Genomic DNA, 19,763 nt, shown 5'->3' with positions numbered 1-19,763 from the left:
TCCACTTGCTCAATTCTAACTTTTAAGGAGTTATTTTCCTCAATGGATTTTTGCGTCTCCTTCTCCATTTGGCCAATTCTACCTTTTAAACAGTTGTTTTCTAAGTTGTTGATTTTTTTTCATAATTCTGTTAAATTAGTCTCATTCCTTTTCCCAATTTTTCTTCTACCTTTCTTACATGATTTTTAAGGTCTTTTTGAGCTCATCCATGAAGTTCTTTGTGGGGTGAGATAATTTACAATTTTTCTTTGGTATTTCGCCCACAGGTGTTTTTACATTGTTGTCTTCTTCTCAGTTTATATCTCCATTTTCCCTATCACAGTAATAACTTTCTAAAGTCAGATTCTTTTTTTGTTGGTTTGTTATTTTTTGCTCATCTTTTTTTTGCCTTTTCCTTTCTTTTAAATTTGGTCTCTGCTTCCAGGGTGAAAAGGGCTCTATCTCAGCCATTTTTTGCCATTATATTTGGTAAAATTGTCATTTTTTAATGTTAATTCTTTCTACTGATGAACAATTAAAGATCTCTCTTTACAAGTATGAAAAATATTTTGTAATTGTGTTCATAGAACCCCTGGGTTTCTCTTGGCAGGTAGATTCCCAAGGATTTTATCTTGTCTGCAGTTAGTTTAAATGAAATTTCTCTATTTCTTGCTGCTAGATATTATTTGTTGTAGAAATAAATGTTGATGATTTATGAGACTTTATATTCTGTGAACTTGCTAAAGTTGTTAATTATTTTTATGAGTTTATTCATTAATTTTCTATGTTGCTTCAACTATACCAACACAACATCTGAAAAAAAGCGATTCTTTTGTTTCCTCTTTGCCTATTTTTATTCCTTTAATTTATTTTCCTTTTTTTGTCCTAGCTAGCATTTCTAGTAAGATATTAAATAATAGTGGTGACAATAGATATTCTTGTTTCACTCCTAATATAAGTAAGAATGTTTCAAGTTTATCCCTATCATCATGATGGAGATTATTTCAGCTTGGTACTCATATATCATCAGTATCCTTAGGCAACTCTTCCGTCATTGGAGGGCTGGCAAACCTCCATTTAAAGAAGGTTGGGAATCCCAGTAAACTGATCTGGGAAAAAAAACCCAAGTGAGTAATCCCCCTCCCACAGAGCAGGACTTAGGAAGACAGACAAATATATAAGAATAGAACTGAGGCAGGCCAGAAGCACGGCTTGGTAGCAATGGCAAAAGGTTTAGGACACAGAGTATTCTTTTGCCTTACATAATATTCATTTTCAAGTCCTATAAATTTCTCTAAATCTAAAAATAAATAAAATATGCAATGAGGAAAAGCTAGGAGTACTTCCAATAAAGTCATAGATGAAACAAGGATGTCTAATATTATCATCAGTATTCTGTTTTCTATTAGTGAAGAATTAAGATGGTGGAGAAAAAGCAGAGACTCACCTGAGCTACTGAAAATTCCCTCCAAATAACTTTTTAAGTTATGTCCCCAAATAAAATATATTTTATTAAAAAAATTTACAATTACATATAAAAATAGTTTTCAACATTCACTTCTGTAAGATTTTGAGTTCCTAATTGATTTTTGCCTCCTATCCCCCTCTCTAGGACAGCAAGGATTCTGATATAGAATCTTACACTACCATAGGCCATACATAGACAATTATATTAAACATATTTTCACATTAGTCAAATTTTGAGAGAAGAATTGGAAGAAAAGAGAAAAGTTATGAGAAAGAAAAAAAGAAATAAAATAGTATGTTTTGATCTTCATTCAGACTCCATAGTTCTTTCTGTGGATATGGATAGCATTTTCCATCTTGAGAATTCTGGAATTTTCTTAGATTATTGCATTTCTGATAAGAGCTAAATGCATCAAAGCTGGTCATTTCACAATGCTGCTGTTAATTTGTATAACATTCTGATTCTTCTAACTTCACTCAGTATCAGTCCATGTAAGTTGTTGTTTTCCTGAAATCCTGTTTATCATTTCTTATAGAACAATAGTACACCATTGTCTTAATATTCCACTACTTGTTCAGCCATCCCCTAATTGATAGACATCCCCTCAATATACAATGCTTGGCCACAACAAAAGACTGCCATAAGTATTTTTGTACATGCTGGTCCTTTTCTATTTTTGATGATCTCTTAGTGATTCAGACCTAGTAGTAGTATTGCTGGATGAAAGGTATGCAGTTTTATAGTCCTTTGAGGATAGTTCCAAATTGCTCTCCAGAATAGTTGGATCATTTCACAATTACATTAACAATGCATTAGTGTTCCAATTTTCCCACATTTTTTTCCAAAATTATTTTTGTCATATTAGTCCATCTGATAGGTGTGAAATGGTACCTCATGTTGGTTTTAACTTTCATTTCCCTCATCAATAGTAACTTGTTGCATTTTTTCATATAACTATATATAGCTTTAATTACTTTGTCTGAAAACTGCCTGGTCATATCTTTGGAGCACTTATCAATTGGGGAATGACATATATTTTTATAAATTTAACTCAGTTTTCTATGTATTTTATTAGTGAGACCTTTATCAAAAGCACTTCCTTTAAAAATGGTTTGACAGCTTTCTGCTTTCCTTCTAATGCTGGTTGCACTGACTTTGTTTATGCAAAAAGCTTTTTAATTGCATGTAATCAAAATGCTCCATTTTGCATTACGTAATGATCAATGATTCTTGATTGGTCATACATTCTTCTCTTCGCCATAGATCTAACAGTTACACTATTCATTCCTTGCTCTCCTAATTTGCTTATGGTGTCATCCCTTATGTCTAAATCATGTATCCATTTTTACCTTATCTTAGTATATGCTGTAAGATGTTGGTCTATGCCTAATTACTGCTATACTATTTTCTAACTTTCCCAGCATTTTTTGTCAATAAGTGAGTTCATATTTCAGAAGCTGGTGTCTTTGGGTTTATCAAAGAGTAGATTACTATAGTCATTGAATATGTGTCTCTTGTATTTAACCTATTACATTGATCCACCATTCTGTTTCTCAGCCAGTACCAAATAGTTTTGATGATTGCTATTTATAATTTAGTTTAGGTCTGGTATGGCTAGGCCACCTTCGTTTGCATTTTTTTCCATTAATTCACTTGATATTCTAGACATTTTTTTTCACATGAAGTTTGTTATTATGATTTTATAAATCTCTAAAATATTTGGGCAGTTTGATTGATTTAGCACTGAATAAGTAAATTAATTTAGGTAAAATTATCATTTTTAACATTTTAGCTCTGTCTACCCATAAACAACTAATACTTTTTCTGTTACATAGAACTGACTTTCTTTGTGGAGAAAAATGGTTTGTAATTGTATTCATATAGTTCCTGAGTTTGTCTTGGTAGATATACTCCCAAATATGTTATATTGACTATTGCTATTTCAAGTGGAATTTCTTTTTCTATCTCTTCCTGATGGTCTTTTTAGTAATATATAGAAACACCAATGATTTATGTCTGTTTATTTTATACCCTGCAACTTTGCTAAAGTTAATTATTTCAAGTAATTTTAATTGATTCTCTAAGAATACCATCATATCATCTGCAAAGAATGATAGATTTGTTTCTTCATTGTCTATTCTAATTTCTTCAATTTTATTATCTTCTCTTATTACTAACACTAACATTCCTAGTACAGTATTAAACATCTCTAATCTTAGTGAGAAAGCTTCTAGGTTATCCTCATTACGTATAATACTTGTTGATGGTCAAAGGTAGTTCTAAAACCCAAACTTCCTGACTCTTTTTCATCTTTCTTGTCCTCTACAATGTAATGTAACTCATTCCAAAACTTTCATAAAATAGAGAACATTAATGTAGGTTTTATACCTTTATTGTTCTTATTCTTTTAGAATCAACCTTTACACTTTTTAAACTGCTTTTTGGAAACAAAAATCATTATCCTTTACTGAATTTAGCTTTGTGTCTCCTGATTTGGAAGGTGAATCTTTGGGGAAAACACACACACACACAAAGACAGAGTCCATCTGTAGACCTCTTGACAACTTTATTGTAATTCTCAGGCATTGCCTTTAGTAATCATGTTACTGCTACATCATTATAAGACTCTTCAGAAGTGCATTAGTAAAAAGTTAGCATTAACAAAAACAAGAAGTTCAAATGTATCCTTTCAATATTTTACATACATGTAGGAATATGACTTTTTAAATGTATATAACATGCACACATAGGAATGAATATATACATGTACATATGTAATTTTATATGATTACTGTAACAAACCTATAAGACTTTTAGGATGGGTATTATTATAAACATTTCAAAGATGAGGAGATTAATATCCCAGCATATAAGCTGATATTCTTAGTGCCAGTAAATGATTGTGGCAGAATTTTAAGGATTTTTAGTCCAAATCACATGATCTCCAGTGCATTCTTTCCTCTCTTGTTCCAAGAAGGATGCTTTTAAATGTTTACATATGAGTTTGTGAGACTCTGTCTCTGTCTCTCTCGCTCTCTCTCTCTCCCTGTACATATTTATATATGTATACATATATAGATATACATATGTGTATATATACCCATATTGTATACATATACATATCTGTGTGTATGTGTGTGTTTATTATATAGCAAAGTTAGAATAGGAAAATAATTTGAAGACAAAGACAGATTTCAGATTTTCTCCCATGTAAGAAATTATTTCTAGCACTGTACATATACATTTACAATATGTAAATAAACTTTAAATGCATTGATGACACAACAGAGAAAATCTACCTCGTTCATTTCCATGAAGTACCTTTATTGTTTACAAAGCCTACATTTTCAAAGACACATTATCATCAGTTGGGTGTAGTTAGCCAAGGTTCATGTACTGAAAATAAATACTTTTTGCAATTGAATTTGATGTGAGACATATCAGATGTGACAGAAAGGTAGGAAATTGATTTTATAGATTATGAAATATATTTCAATGACTCAAAAACTGTGATAAGACAGAACTGGAAAGTGAAACTGAGAACTTAGTTGCTTAGACTTTACAAAATTCCTAAAGGTGGTAGATAGGTGAAAAGAAAAAAAAACTCAGAGAGATGAAAAAGTAACTGGCATGTGAAAAGATTTTACTAAAGTAGACTTTCAATGACATTGCACCATGGCATCAATGAAAAGGAATATTAGATATAATAATGAAGAAATGATTGCAGTTGATCTGTGAAGAGTTAAAATGATATAGGGAAATAAAATCATTTTAAACAAACAAATACAAAAATGCATGTGATCATCTTTAATTTTTCTTACAATGTAACTATAAAATTCAAGCATTATTGATTTAATTCTTTAAAATTCAAGGTAATGAATTAGACCAACTAACCATGTATTTTCTTCACCTTTTTGTGTGTGGGAGTGGCATTTCTTTTCTTATTTCTCAATTATTTGTAAAGTTTTTAACATTTTTTTTGTTTTGAGTTCAAATTCTCCCTTTCTCTTCCACTCTTTTCCCTCTTGATAGAGCATGCAATTTAAAATAAATCAAATAACATTTCCTTATTAGACGTGCTGCAAAAGAAAACTTAAAAAAATACCGAGGAAACTAAAACTTAACATTTCAACATGCTGTCAGACTCCCATTAGTTCTTCCTTAGGAGATAGATAGTGTTTTTCATTATAGGTCCATTTAAATTATTTTTGATTATTGTATTGTTCAGAAAAGCTAAGTTATCAGCAGTCAATGATTCTTATAATGTTTTTACTGTGCATATTTTTCTCCAAGTTTCCCACACTTCACTTTTCATCAGTTCATATAAGTCTTCACAGGGTTTACTAAAACCTTAGTGCTCATGATTATGCTCATAGCTTAATGCCACAAGTTTTTCAGGCACCCCAATTGATGGGCATCCCCTCAATTTTCATTTCTTTGTCATCACAGAAATAGCTTATATAAATATTGGTGTGTATGGGTCCTTTTCCTTTTCTCTTTAATTTCTTTAATATAAAGATCTAATAGAATATTGATGTATCAAAGGTTCTGTACAGTTTTATAGGTCTTTGGGTAGAAATACAAATTTATTTCCAGAGAGGTTGGATCAATTCACAACTCCATAAAAATTTCAGCAATTTCTCAATTTCATCACATCCACTCCAAAATACTATTTCTGTCATATTAGCTAATCTCATGTATGCGCATGTTTTAATTTCTCTAATCAATAGTGTTTTTGTTTTTTAAATTATTTAGCATGTCATTTTTCTGCAATTACATGTAAAAATATTAACATTTGATTTTGAAACTTTGAGTTACAAATTCTCTCTGCTCCATCCCTACCCAACCACTCCCATTAAGAAGGCAAACATTTCAATATATGTTATACTTGTGTACTCACATAAGACATTTCCATTTTAATCATGTTGTGAAAGAAAATATAACTGCCAAAAAACACTCAAGAAAAATAAAGTAAAAATAAAAGAGTAAAATAAGGAAAGTAAAAGTAAAAAGAGTATGCAGACACCATCAGTTCCTTCTTTGGTGGTGGATAGCATTTTCATGATAAGCACTTGAAAGTTATCTTGGAGGGTATTGCTGAGAATAGCTACATCATTTACACATGATCATGTTATAATATTGCTGTTACTTTGTACATAATACATTTCAATTTACATCAGCTTATGTAAATCTTTACAGGTTTTTCTAAGAGCATCCTACTCATCATTTCTTATTACACAATAGCTTTCCATCATAATCACATAACACAATCTTTTCAACCATTCCCCAATTGATGCAAATCCCCTAAATTTTGAAATCTTTAACCCCCAGAAAAGAGCTGCTATAAATAGTTTTGTACATATAGTTCCTTTTCCTTTTTGATTTTTATCTCTTTTGTGATACACACCTACTAGTGGTATTGCTAGATTGATGAGTATATGCAAGGTTTTGTAGCCCTTTGTACATTCTTTTAAATTGTTCTAGAGAATGGTTGAATCAGGACACAACTCTGCCATCAGTGCAATAATGTCTCATTTTTCACACACTCCTTACAATATTTGTCATTTTCCTTTTCTATCCTATTAGTCAATCTAATAGGAATGAGGTCATACCACAGAATTGTTTTAATTTGCATTTCTCCAATCAATAGTGAATTAGATCATTATTTCTAATGATTACAGATAGTTTTGATTACTTCATTTGAAAACTGGTTACATCTTTTGATCATTTATCAATCAGAAAATAGATCTTAATTTTTTTTCTTAAATTCGACACAGTTCTCTGCATGTTAGAGAAATGAGGCCTTTAACAGAAAAAAATTGCTTCTAAATTTTTTTCACAGTTTCTATTGAAGACTTTCTCTACTTCCTATTCCCCCTAATGCCATGTATTCTATTCTCTCTCTCTCCTTTCACACTGTCCCTCCACAAATGTGGTTTTCTTCTGATTATCCTTTTCTCCAATCTTCCCTCCCATCACCAAACCCCCTTATCCCCTTCCCTTTCTACTTTCCAGTTGGGTAAGATAGATTTGTATACCCAAGTGGATGTGTATGTTATTTACTTTTTGATACAATTCTGATGACAGTAAGGTTCACTAGTTCTTCCTTATCTCCTCCCCCTGCCCCTTCCATTGCATGGTAAAAGATTTTTTGAATTTTATGTGAGATAATTTAAACCATTCTACTTCTCCCTTTTCCTTTCACCCAGTGCATTATTTCAACCCTCAGTTTTATTTTTTTAGGTATAATTTCATTATATTCAAATTATATTTGTGTCCTCTGTTGATATGTTCTCCTTCTAACTGCCCTGATAAAAAGTTCTTATTAGTTACAAGTATCAACTTCCTGTGTAGGAATTTAAACCATTTAACTTTATTAAATCTCTTATGATTTCCCATTGCTGCTTACCTTTGTATGCTTCTGTTGAGTCTCATATTTACAAGCATTTTTTTTTAAATCAGCACTGGTCTTTTTATCAAAAATGTTTGAAAGTCCTCTATTTCATTAAATACCTATTGTTTTGCCCTTATGGAATATAGTCAATTTTGCTGGGTAGGTGATTTTTGGTTGTATTCTTAGCTCCTTTGCCTTCCAAAAATATCATATTCCAATCCTTTAATGAAGAAGCTTCCAAATCTCATGTTATCCCGACTGTAGCTTCATGATACTTGAATTGTTTCAATCTGACTGCTTGCACTGTGTTCTCCTTGACCTGGGAACTGTGAAATTTTACTATATATACTATTGCTAGGAGTTTTCATTTTGGGACATTTTTTCAGGACATAATCAGTGTATTCTTCAATTTCAATTTTACCTTCTGTTCTATACTATCAGAGCAGTTTTCCTTCATAATGTCTTGCAAGATGATATCTAGGTTATATTTTTTGATCATGACTTTCAGGTATTCCAATAATTCTTAAATGATCTCTCCTGGATCTATTTTCCAGGTCTGTTTATTTAATGGTATATTATATATTGTCTTCTTTTGTTGGTCTTGTTTTATTGTTTCTTGATTTCTCATGAAGCCATCAGCTTCTATTTGCTCAATTCAACTTTTTAAGATTTTTTTTCAGTGAGGTTTTCTACTTCCTCATCTATTTGACGAATTCTACTTTTTAAGGAGTTTCATTTCATCAGTCAATTCTTGTTCCTCTTTTTCTGTTTGCTCAGTTTTGTTTTCTACAGGCATTCTTCTCATTGGCTTTTTGTACCTCTTTTACTATTTGGTCTATTCTGGACTTTAAAGTATGGTTTTCTTCAGTATTCTTTTGTGTCTTCCTTCCAGACTGTTGACTCATTTTTCATGATTTTCTTCCATCTTTCTCATTTTTCCCTCTTCCTCTCTTATTACATTTAAAAAATCCTTTTTGAGCTCTTCCATGGTGTAAGACTAACTCAATATTTTTTCTTGGAGGTTTTGGATATAATAGTTTTGACTTTGTTTTCTTCTTCTGGATGTGAGTTTTGATCTTTCTTGTCACCATAGTAATTTTCTATGATCAGAATTTTTGTGTTGTTTGCTCATTTTTTCTTGCCTCTTTCCTGACTTGTAACTCTTTGGTAACAGTAGGTTTTTCTTACAATGGGAGAGTGCATTGTCATAAGCTTCAGGGGTGTTGTGCAGTAGTTTTCAAAGATATTTCTTGGGACCTGAAATTTTCTTTACTTCCAAAGTGGTATGAACTAAGGAAAGGTGTATTTCCTACTCTTTTGGCCTGTACTCTCATCTGTGAATGACCAAAAGCATTCTTTTCTGCCCTGAACCTGGGATGAGCATCCCTGCTCCATTGTACCTGTAAGCTTTGGTATGCTTTTTCTCCTTCTCCTTCTCCTTCTCAGATTGGGGGTGTGACCTAGGACTATGAACCAGATCCCAGTAGGAGCAAAGAAACTGAGTCATCCTTCAGTGTTAGCAAAGAGACCCCTATAATTTCCTTCTGACAAGTTGTTTGACCCCAAAATTCTCTGTGGACTGAGAGCTCAGGAAATAGCTATCACCTTTGGTGATTGAGTCATTCCCAAGATCTTCTCCTGGTTTTCTGGATCTAGGTCTGTGCTGGTTCAATTCCCACCCAGTTGCAAATGATGTTTCCTGCTATCCTTCTAAGTTACCTTTGGTTGGAAAATTATTTTATCCCATATTTTTATGGGTTATATCAGTACATGAATTGTTTTATGACATTATTTAAAGGTGTTTGGGAAGGGGGGGGTTGCAGAACAGCTCAAGTGAATGGCTGCATTTGTCCACCATTTTGGCTTTACTCTCCAAGTTCTATCTTCTCAATAGATTTCTCTGGGTCAGATATTTTTTCCAATGAGGTATTTCATAAATTCTTTTATTTCTCATTCATTTAATTTTGTTCTATTGATTCTTGATATTTCAAAAGTCATAAGTTTCTACTCACTGAATTCTTTTTTTTTACTTTTCATTATTGAGTTTTTGTACTCCCTTTTCCATTTGGTCAATTGTGATTTTTAAGTAGTTATTTTTTTGTAGCAATTTTTTTGTATATATATATTTTTCCATTTGGCCTTCTTTATTTTTTAAGATATTATTTTCTTCAGTATTTTTAATGCTTCATTTATCAATATTTTGAGTCTCTTTTCATGATTTTCATGCATCACTCATTTCTTTCTCCACTTTTCCTCTACCTCTTCCATCTGATTTTAAAATTCATTTCAAACTCTTCCATGGCCCAAGAAAATTCACATTTTTCTTTAAGGCTTTGAATTTAATAGTTTTGATTTTGTCTTCTTCCTAGTTTGTGTTTTGATCTTCTCTTCTCTTTCATCATATTAACTTTCTATTGTCAAATTATTGGTTGATGCTGCTGTCTACTAATTTTTCTAGTCTATTTCTGGATTTTTAACTATATATTAAATTGACATTCTACTCCTTGGGTCGATAGGGCACCATCCTAAGCTTCAAGCTTTAGTGTCCAAATATTTTCACAAGAAATTCCATGGATCTATAAGCTTACAACTCTTCCAAGGAGGTATGATCAAAGGAGATGTGTCTTTTTTAATCTTCTCACTTGTGCTCTGAACTGTGAGATACCACAGACATTTTTCTTTGGCCCTGGAACTGTGACTAGCATCCTCACTCCCCTGCAGCCACATGTTCTGGAGTGTTATTGCTCTTCCTTGTCCTGGGACTGTGAATAAGATTTGGGTATAGGCAATATAATAGAGTCCTTAGCCCAGTGCCAGAAGAAGGACCTTTGGAATGTCCTCCTGAGCAGGTGTCAGACCCTTTTATTATCTGTGGACTGAGAAATCTTGAAGCAGTCACTGCCATTCCTGATTCACTTGCTCCTAGGACTTGCTTCTGGTTTTCTGGGGCTTTGTCTGTGCTCAATTAACCTCTGCTCCACTCTCACCCTGGTGTGATATGCCTTTCCTGCCAAACTATTCATTTGTTCATGCTGCAACATTGTTTTACCTCATCCTTTTGTGGGTTCTGCCATTCTAGCATTTGTTTTGAGGCATTATCTAAAGTTGTTTGTCGAAGAATTTTGTAAAGCACAGAGAGTTCATGCCTTTGTTTGCAACCTGGACTTTTTCCCCCAACTCCTACTGTATAAAATATTATTAAAAATAAGGAATTGTATAGGAGAAGTAGAAGATTGCAAGGGAGTTACAGGTAAGGAAAAGAAAGTTGAACTTAGGAGAAAAATGGCACAGAGTCAAGATCCTAGAGATGTTTGCCTTGAACTTAGAAGTTTGTGGGAACAAGAAAGGAACCAGTATTTGAGCTATAAGGAAGTAACACCCCTCCTTTTCAGCAGACTGGATATTAATATCTGGAACTAAGTTACTGTAACCTCTTAGTTATGGCCCAACTTATATAGGTAATTCCCACATCCCTTTCTCTCACAAACATAAAGACCCACACCTCTTCATTCTCTCGTATTGTGGGCACATTTTCCTTTCTGATGCTTCTTCCACACCTCTAGGGACTAATTGCCAATTCTAACTGTCTCTAACAGCAGTGGTGAAAATAGTTTCAAACACATCCTAATGAGGGCACAATTGTCATTTGTATTCAGCCATGTGATGACATAACCTCAGGTGCATACTATACTCATTTTTCTAGTTACAGTTTAATTTATTATTTTTTTTTTAAAGACTAATTGGGGGGCAGAGCCAAGATGGTGGAGTAGAAGCACGACCTTCCTGCGGCTCCGGCTTCCACCCTCCCCAATCCATGTAAAAAGGGGACTCTAAACAAACTTTGGAGCTGCAGAACCCACAAAATGACACACAGAAGCCCACCTCCCACTGCAAACAGCCGGGCAGGCCGGCAGGAATCAGCCAGCGCAGAGCTCTGGGAGCCCAGCCCAGCACCACACCAAGGCTTTAGCCCCAGGGCGGGCCTGACCAGCCACCTTCCAGAGGGACTCCAGATCAGCAGCATCTGTGGCCATTTCCAGATTTATCAATACATAAATGTGAAGGACAAGATGAGAGGCCAGTGCAGTCTGGACTTTGGGACCCAGTAAGTGGGAGTGCGTGGCTTTTACCACCGGGGCGAGAAACCACTGAGACGCCAGCACAGCCTGCCAGCTCCACGTGGCGGCTTCAGCTCCTGGCCTGCAGAGTGTAGGGGGACCAATCACCAGTCTGAGGGGTAATTGCTCTTGCTTTAACCTGCTTGGATCTGGATTGCAGTCTAGGGTAGAGGTCCTGGGTTGTGTGTCCAGCTTGCCAGAGCATATGGAGACCTCTGAGAGGGCACCCATCTAATACCTCCAGCAGCTGAGAAAACCCCAGCGTTTGGGATGAAAACTCCCCTGTCTGGTGGCAGAGTCCTACTGTGACAAAAAGCCCAAAAGTCAAATAATTGAGTGGCAAAATGAGCAGGCAAAGGAAACAAAGTAGACAGAAGATTCCATCCTATTTTGGGGATAAGAAGGAGCAAGGCATGGAACAGGAGGAAAACAGTGAAGTCAGAACTCCTGCACCAAAAGCTTCAAAGGAAAATACAAGCTGGTTACAAGCCATAGAGGATCTTAAGAAACAGATAAGAGAAGTGGAGGAAAAATTGGGAAGAGAAATGAGAACAATGCAAGAAAATTATGAAATGAGAGTCAACAGCCTGACTGAAGAAAATAATACCTTAAAAAACAGACTGACTCAAATGGCAAAGGAGGCTCAAAAAGGCAATGAGGAGAAGAATGCCTTAAAAAGTCGAATTTGCCAGATGGAAAAAGAATCTCAAAAGCTCACTGAGGAGAATCATTGCTTCAGAATTAGATTGGAGCAAATGGAAGCTAATGACTTTATGAGAAATTAAGATGCTGTCAAACAGATCCAAACAAATGAAAGAATAGAAGGAAATGTGAAATATCTCATGGAAAAAAACAACTGACCTGAAAAATAGATCCAGGAGAGATAATTTAAAAATTATTGGACTACCTGAAAGCCATGACCAAAGTAAGAACCTAGAAAGCATCCTCCAGGAAGTTCTCAAAGAAAACTGCCCTGATGTTTTAGAACGACAAGGCAAAATACAGGTTGAAAGAGTCCACTGATCACCTCCTGAAAAAGATCCCAAAAAGAAAACTCCTAGGAATATTATAGCCAGGTTCCAGAAATCCCAGATTCAGGAGAGAATATTACAAGCAGCCAGGAAGAAACAATTTGAATATTGTGGAAACACAATCAGGATAACCCAGGATCTGGCAGCTTCTACACTGAGGGATTGAACTTTTGAAAAGGGACAGGATCAAAGTAGAGAATAGAACAAGTGGGAGGTGGGATAGGAGGGAGGGAAATATAGTCAGTCTTTTACAATATATCTACTATGTTATTGTTTTGCATTAGCCACACATGTACAACCTATACTGAACTACTTGTCTCCACAGTGGGGTGCGTGGTAGGGGGGAAAGGGAATGAATCTGGAATTGAAAGTTTTCAAATCAAATATATATATATATATATATATATATATATATATATATATATATATACATATATATGTGTGTGTGTGTATACTATTATTAATACCATCTTACATGTAATTAAGAAATAAGATATACAGGCACTGAGGCATAGAGATCCACTGGAAAAGTCAAAACGGGTATGGGAGAAAATATGGGAGAGAGCAGATTGGAGGTGGGGATATCCTGTGGGACTGCTGTTTTGGGGGATGGGTGGGGAAAAAATGGGGAGACAATTTGTAACTCAAAATCTGGTGCAAACGAATGATGTAAGTCAGAAGTTAATAAAGCATTAAAAAAATAAATAAATGAAAAAAAAGAAAGACCAATTGGGGCGGCTGGGTGGCACAGTGAGTAGATCACTGACCCTGGAGTCAGGAGGACCTGAGTTCAAATCTGGCCTCAGACAACACAAAAACTAGCCATGTGACCTTGGGCAAGTCACTTAACACCAATCGCCCCTCCCCCAAAAAAGGAAAAAAAAAGAAAGACTAATGAAGGCACCTCCTACTTAATTTTAACTTCTTAATTATGAATAATCTTGTACATTTAATAATTTTGTAGATACAAATGAAGTTTTAAAAATCACACAGAATAAAAGATATAGAAGAGGCTAATAGGGGACTGTTTTCCTGAGTATGGGTCATTTATTCCAGGTCTTGTCAAGATGCTTTAGGGAAGTTAAAGGGCAAATTTTAAATGAAGAGAAAATTGTTGGTGATTTTATTTGTATATATTCTCTGTTTCTTCAACCTGATGATTGTTACCTTGTGGCAAAATTCCAAAGACAAAAGCAATCTGGGAGATCATTTTTACATATCAATCCAAAAATTTAATGCTGGATCATTTGCACCATCTGTTGCATAAGCTCCTGCAAACAGAGGGAACAATAGAGACTTCTGGACATTCATGTTTTAATGCAATTCAAAGGTATATACTCCATCTAAGGAAAATGTAATCAAAATAAATAGGAGTTAGAATGGGGTGGAAGTCCACTGCATGATAGAAAATGGTGAGATTGTCAGTTTATTGTCTGAATCTTCTCATGTTTTACTTAAAATGCCCAAGGAGAGTAATCTACAGCAACATTTCAGGGGTAACTATAAGGCCTCACCAAAATGTTCTATTTAGTGTTTATAGAAAATGAAGAGAACACAGTTTAATCATATTCACCAATTATAAGTATTGTGGATATTACCACATTCTGAGAATACAGAAATAGATTGAAAGAAATATTTTGTGATAATTACTTAAATATTTGTAGAAAACAATTCATGAGCATCAAACTGTTATATTATAAAACATGTGCTATGTTCCCTAAATACAGACATTCTGATATCAAGCTCTTTTTATGGCATGTTTCCAGGGACTGTTTTAGATAACAGAAATAACATTTGTCATCTTAGATAATTTCTTCCTCCTAATCAACTCATAGCACTTAACAGATAATTGGTCAGATCCAGCCTAGATTGATAAAGTTGAAGAACTGGTGTTGGGGAGAAGGGATCAGATCCTTTTCTTCTGTTTTATTACCAGGGAGTTGAGTTTTCTTGGACTGATTTATTTCTCCTGCTGACTCCAGTATCCAAGACTTTCTGTTTCTGAAAGAGTCACAATTCTTATGGCAGAGTAAATATATCAGTAAAGTTTTCATTCATTCCTACAGTCTTTTGTAGAAACTCATAACATTATTGCTTAATTTCCTGATTTCATTTTTTAAGTTTAAAAGAAGTTAATCAAAATAAGAATATCAATTTCTTTGAATGTGTACATGTGTTTGTGTTTATAGTAAAGCAGTAAATTACCCAGATGCTCAAGATGAGTGTATATTTTATCTCAGCTGGGTAGGTAGCAGATTGGATAAAGTGCTTGACCTGGAGTGAGGAAGATTTGAGTTCAATTCTGACCTCATACTCTTAAATTGTATGTCCCTGGGTAAGTCATTAACCCTGTTTGCCTCAGTTTCCTCATTTATAAAATGTTCTCCAAAAGTAAATGGCAAACAATGACAGTATCTTAGCTAAAGAAACTCCACAAGGAATAACAAAGAGTCAGACATGACAGAAAACAATAATATATTACCTTATATTATTCAGAAAATTCACATAAAATAATGCTACTGGTAATTTTATATGATCATACAAATTTTAGATAATCATAATAACATAAATTCTTTAATTTCCTTGTGTAGATGCCAAGACTGAAGAGTATTGAAAATATAAGGTAATTAAATACTGCATAAACTTGCAATGAATAAAGATAAATGAGTGCAAGAATGATTCTCTATTTATCTGCTGACAACATCTGTGATGAAAGCTTTCCCACCACCACCTAACCACCATAGGTTGGACCACTAGGAAAATAATACTATCAATTGGTCACACTCTTTTCCTGTATATTCTCTTCTCTTTTAAGTTTTGGGGTCTTTTCCAGATTATCTTCTCTCCAGGTTCTCCTTGTACCTATATGATCACTCTTTCTTATCTCCCTTTGCTGGATCTTCACTTAGATGATGCCAACTAACCATTATTGTCACATGGGGCTCTGGCCTGGGCCATCTGCTCTTTTACATCTATAATATTTCTCTTGGTGATTTCATTATCTCCCATGAATTTAATACCTCTATGCTGATGATTTTTTAAATCTACATATCCAGCTCTAACATCTCTGTTTAGTCTTCAGTCTCACATCTTCAATTCCTTTTCAGATATCTTGCACTAGATGTCTAATAGATATCTTCAACCCTAGATGTCCAAAACTGAATTATTACATTTTTCTCAAAACCTTATTAATTCTTCCTTATTACTCCTTTTTTTATTACTGTCAAGAGCATCATCATCTCCTAGCCCCCCAGGCTCAAAACCTAGGTTTCATCTTTCTCCTCACTGTCTGTAACTCCACTCCATTGCAAATCTGTTGTCAAGGTCTATTAATTTCACATTTAGAACAGCTCTCACATATGCCACATATTATCCTCGGATACTGCCACCACACAGGTATTGGCTCTCATCACTTCATGCCCGGATTATTGCAAAGGCCTGTTAATGGGTAGGTTTCCAATAAATCTATTCCTATTTCAGTCAATCATACATTGAACCAAAAATGATTTTCCTAACATGCAATTCTAATCATGACACCCTCATACTCAACAAACCCCCAAAGCTCCTTATATCTAGGATTAAATACAGATCCATCTGTTCTCCATTTAAAGAGCTTCATAATATATCCTCTCCTTATTTCCTTCCAGTTTCTTTAACATACACTTGACACCAACACAAACTTCCTCTTTGATCTAGTGATACTGGCCTCCTTGCTAGTGTATGAACAAGATGCTTCATCTCTTGATTATGGGTATTTTCTCTATCTATTGCCCATGTCTGCAATGCTTGCCATCCTCATCTATATCTCTAGGCTTCCATCACTTCTGTCAAATCCCAGCTGAAACTACCTTCTACAGAAAGACTTTTGCCATTATTCTTAATTTAAGTTCCTTCTTTCTGTTAATCATGTTACATTAATCCTGTATATACATTATTTACTTATTCCCATGCTTGTTGTATTCCCCATTAGATTATGAGCTTCTCAATATCAAGAACTATTTTTTTTCTTTCTTTGCATTCCCGACAATTATACAGTGCCTGGTAATGATCCCCTTCATAAATAAGTATTGCCTGATTTATTATTGCTAAATATTTTCCCCATCTACCTATAACAACAAGTCTCAAATACCACCTTCTAGATGAAGGTAAGAATCTCTTGGGTGGGTTTTTGTTTGTTTATTTAAAAGATGAGAAGGTGTAACATTCAGCTTTATAGGCTATTAGCACCGTATTTTAAATTTGTCAGCTGATTTTTCAGCTTAACAGAGACAGTTGATCCATCCCTAAAAAATTAAACAAAGAACAGAAAGAATGTCTAAATTATGAAGCATTATCATAGTAGGGAAAGGGGTAAATCTTGAAAATTAAAATGAAGCTTGTGAGAACTATTGTGTAGGGTCTCTGAATTGAAATTTTGTCTACTCAATTTTGGTTGGACAGCCCCATGAAAGTTGTGTTTGTCAGTCTAGGAAAAAGCAAACAAAAACTTTTAAATGTCTCTTCTTCCCTCTGTCCTCAATAATTGGTGTCTAATATATAATTATTAGCAACTGACTAATTTTCAGCTCATTTTATTTCATATAGCAGAAATATTTTTAATTCTGTAAAGAGAATTAGTTTATATAATCTCAGTATATAAAAACTTTATTTCATGTAAATCGAGCTCCATATTAGTGTAAAAGCTCTTTATTGAGGTATGTAGTCTTCACAGATTATGATCAGACTGGGATTAGGAATGATTTAAGTAGATGAAGAAAATTTCTTGCTTCTCCACAAGTTGTGTACGTATCCTTTTGACATACCATCTGTACCTCAATGTATTTGTGGTCTCATTGATTTAGGTACTTTCTATAATCAGATTTACCATAACCTTTTTATGATGAACAGTACTATAATTCTCTCCACACATACACCATTGGCAGGGTTGGTGAAGACCAGGAACTCATACAAAGTCAGTAGTCTCACTTTGTATATTTCTTCAATGAAAAGAGAATTGAGCATAGTATCCTTAAGAAAACAAATCAATTCCATGTTGTATATAGCCATTTGATAAAAGTAATAATTTTTTTAAAAAGTGTTGCAAAGGATACTAAAAATAGGGACAAATACTGTCAAAATTAATATGCTGTTTGGTAGTTGTTTTGTGGTGACAGGCTATAAGAGTATAATACTATACCTTAAAAATCTTCTTGTTAAGGGCAGAAAATATGTTGTGTCATTTATACTGTACAAAAAATGATCCCTCAAACTTTGATACACAAGATCACTAGAGAACTAAGATGGTGACCTCGTTATTTTTAATGAAGTTGGAGGTAGTACTCTGAAGAATGGATTATTGAGTATATCACAACAGTAGGCATTACAATTGGTTGAATAAGGGACAATGCTTTCATTCTCAAGTTATCCAAAGGGAAACCTCCAGGTCTGGCTTTCACTTTTGTAATATTTCCAAGAATTTGAATCCATAGCATTGATTGGTACTATTGATTGGTACCAATTTATTTTCAAGTCTTCGATTTAAAAATAGCAATTGCATGTGGAAGCATCATTTAATGACAAAGACATTTTAAAGGGGTCATTATAAGATGATAGAATTAATGCTTGAAGGCAACTTAGAGATAATTTAATTCAACATCTTAAATTGTGGATAATGGAATTAAGGCTTTGAGAGGTTAAGTGACTTATAGTGATACATTCAATAAGAGGGAGAGCAAGCATTCAAACACCAGTCTGCTAACCCCAGGTTAAATGTTTTTTCCACAGAAAAACAGAGGACCTTGAACCATTGTGGGTCACATGTAGAAGGAAACATAATTTTATTCTCAACAACTCTATAATATCATCACTATTGGAAAGAAGCCACACTAGGATGGATCCAGTTTAATTTGTATGGAAAAAAGAGTCAAGATGTTTTGAAGGTAGAACTGAAAACATTTAGAAACTGAGTGGGTATGTGATCAGGGTTGGTGAGATTGTGAGGATTATTTCAAGAATGATTATTACCTTGGTAATATACTAGTGATACAAACTTGTAATTCAGGATAGTATTGGACTAGAAAAAAATGGATCTGAGAATGCTCTTCATATTAATAAAAATAATTCTTTGAAGGTTTTGAAGTTATCAAGAGAAAGAGTATGGAAATAAAAGGAGATGACGCAGGACAAAGACTTTGGGAAGATCTACAGTTTGGAGGCATATTATGAATGATGATACAACAAAAGGGACCAAGAAGAAGTGATCAGAGACATGGAAGATAACTAAGATGTCACAAAAACCCCAAAAGATGAGATTCTCCTGGAAAAGAGCAATAGTCAACTGATTTAGATTCAACAGAGTCCAAGAAAAACAATGCTTCAGAGAATATTTGGGTTTTGGCAACTATGAGATTGCTAGACTTTTTTTTAGAGAGAAGAATCACTTGAGTTTTAGGGTCACAGTCAGATCGCAATGAGTTGAGAATTGAATAAGAAGCAAAAAAATGGAGTCAATGTATATAGAAAACATTACAGGAGTTTGATTATGAAAGGTAGATATAACAGAATAGCTGATAGAAACACTAGAAATAAGTGAGGAGTTTTTTTTTTTAAGTATGCAAAGATTTGGGCAGGTTTGCAACAGAAAGAAATCATAAACCACTGATATGCCTTATATGTGAAAAGTATATTTCTTAAAGCTCTCTCAAATATATGATATTATGATATAACCTACACACTCAACTGTGACTTGTTTATTTAATGGGACATTTTTGATGTTTTCAAAACTTGCGCACTAT

Source organism: Petaurus breviceps, unplaced genomic scaffold (assembly GCF_028583685.1).
Source record: "Petaurus breviceps papuanus isolate PSGF00001 unplaced genomic scaffold, PetGlider_PUasm1.0 90822, whole genome shotgun sequence".
NCBI lineage: Eukaryota > Metazoa > Chordata > Mammalia > Diprotodontia > Petauridae > Petaurus > Petaurus breviceps.
This window is presented reverse-complemented; position numbering follows the sequence as displayed.